Raw genomic sequence first — 2,246 nt, forward strand, 5'->3', positions numbered from 1 at the left:
CATTTCCTGTGGGACCTTCTGCACTGCATCTCTGGGGGGGAGGGGGGAGGCGACTGTACCACTATATTCACCTGCCTATAGATGTCGGAGAAGGGTCTCTCTATTCCACACCCCCAGGCTCTCTCATCACTCTTCTGAGTCTTGGTTATTATTACCCGTGCCCTGGCACCTCCCTCCTTGATAATAGAATACCTATTTCCCATGTCAGGTGTCCCTGTAGCTGTGGTGGCTGTTACTAGGTGCCAGTCACTGGGACCACAAGGATCCCTGCATAAATATTTATCATCCCATTTATAGTCATCCTGGTTACTAAACGGCCATGGGTTGCATGTAAAGGTCCCCTTAGCACCCTCAGTTAAGATTAATGTCTGCACTCTATCCCAGATGCCCCTGCTTTTACAAGTAATCCTGCCAGGGCACTTACTAACAGTGTGAGCTGAGGCAGCCCCATATTTGTATGAGGTGTCTAGCAACCTTACAAATCCCTATGTATATAAGTCCAATCTGGTTATCGGAGTTTCACTACTTGCACTTATTTGGTTCGGGTGTTGTCCGATGTCTCCTCAGGTCCAGCTACACGTTTGCAATGGCTGGCATGTATTCACATGGCTCTTTTGGCGATCTTAACAGCTGTCTGTGTTGTAATGAGCACTTGAAATGGCCTCAGCCACCTCTTCGCCTTCCAGCTTTTCCTCCTGACGTCTTTCACCACTATTCAGTCTCCAGGTTCTAGATGGTGCAGCTTCCCTCCTGCTGGTTGAGATAATGCTGCCTTCACTTGATTCTGTCCTTTGTGGGCTGCCCACCTCCACCTTAGCCTTCCCCCATTAGTCACCCTGCTGTCCAGCCTCCAGGGCTGACTGACAGGTCTGTGCGGGCACTGCTTCGCCCAGTGGTCCATTGCACCGCAAACAAAGCACCCGCCAGATCTACCTCTGCCTGCGCCTCTTCCTTTTCCTCTTCTGTGACCTCCACCTCTGCCTCTCTCTCTTCCTGCAGCACCTCCCTCCAATGGCTGGGTGACTATTTGCATCATAGTAAGCTGAGCTTTATGTGCTTGCTGTTCCATCTTTAGTTTCCACTTATCCTTCTCTTGGGCCAGCAATTTTTCAGCGTGTATCGCGTGTTGTTCTATCAAATTAAACTTTCCTGTGTCCCAAGTAATACATGTGCCTTTAACCTTTTTCACCATTTCGTACTTCATTCCATTGAAGAAGCTGTTCCTCCGGTGTGCCTCATATGGCATGATTTCTGCTGTCGTTATGTCCTCGGGTGGTCTCAGTCCACTATGGGCGTTATGGACTTCAGTGAGGTGCGTAAGGTACTGGGACACTGTCTCACCTTCTTGTTGTTTGCACATTGCAATTTTGGTCATGTCCATTTGCACTGGGAATGCCACCCTACAGGCGGTTGCCAGCGCTGCAACAAAATCATTAAAGTCTCTGTTCTGCTCCGCTTGCGGGTTGGCTGTTCTGGAATGGACGTTTGCGGCTGGCCAGTTATACCTGATTTTGGTGACACTGGCACCCAAGTTTCATCCCAGGAGATGGCTCATCTCATGTGATGTGGGACGGAACTCAGTACAGAATCTTGTCACTTCTTCAGGGAACGTATTACCTCCAACCTCGCGTGGGTCAGGCAACTGCCCATAGGCACTTTCCAAATCCTTCATGGTCCATGGCCTGTGGACCAACATCGGGTACCCTTCTGGACCTGCAACCTCAACCATTGGGGCTTGCAGAACCCCCTGGTTAGGTGATCGTGTGTGAGTACTCTCGCCGTCTGACTCATCGTCCATCGCGGATAGGCCCTGAATGCCTTTCCGTCTTGGAGTGGCCATCCTCCGGTTGGCCTTCTTGCTTCAATCTGTTGCGGGTATGAAATGCTACCGGTGACCCAGCAGACCCTGAGGCGGTGGCAGCTAACTTGGAATTTTCTCCAGGTGGATTTCGTAGTGGGGCTGTAGGTCTCGGAGGGGAGCCATCAAGGTCAGGATCTGGGACAGATGTAAGACACTCTACAGCTTCATTAGGTTGGTTTCCGCGTGCCTCTGCATGTGCGCTGGTGTTTATACATGTATTTGATCTATCTTTTACTTGAGATTTCCTTTCTCTGATATCAGGCTCAGCCTTCCACATTCTAATAAGCATTCCAATTCACAGGTTCTATTTTTCCCTTCCATATCTCCTTCTCTCCCTCCTCTAACTGTGACCTCAGTATTTCCAACTGCCTTTTACTAAAACTTC

The 2,246-nt window shown here is 49.8% G+C and overlaps 1 pseudogene; it reads right to left on the minus strand.

Annotated features, from left to right (window-relative positions):
• Positions 1–532: 532 nt before the first annotated feature.
• On the minus strand, positions 533–1,840 carry LOC148145305 (uncharacterized; annotated as a pseudogene).
• Positions 1,841–2,246: the final 406 nt, after the last annotated feature.

This window comes from Chiloscyllium plagiosum, unplaced genomic scaffold (assembly GCF_037043375.1).
Source record: "Chiloscyllium plagiosum isolate Xiang-an unplaced genomic scaffold, Cpla_swu_hap1 HiC_scaffold_25, whole genome shotgun sequence".
Classification (NCBI taxonomy): Eukaryota; Metazoa; Chordata; class Chondrichthyes; order Orectolobiformes; family Hemiscylliidae; genus Chiloscyllium; species Chiloscyllium plagiosum.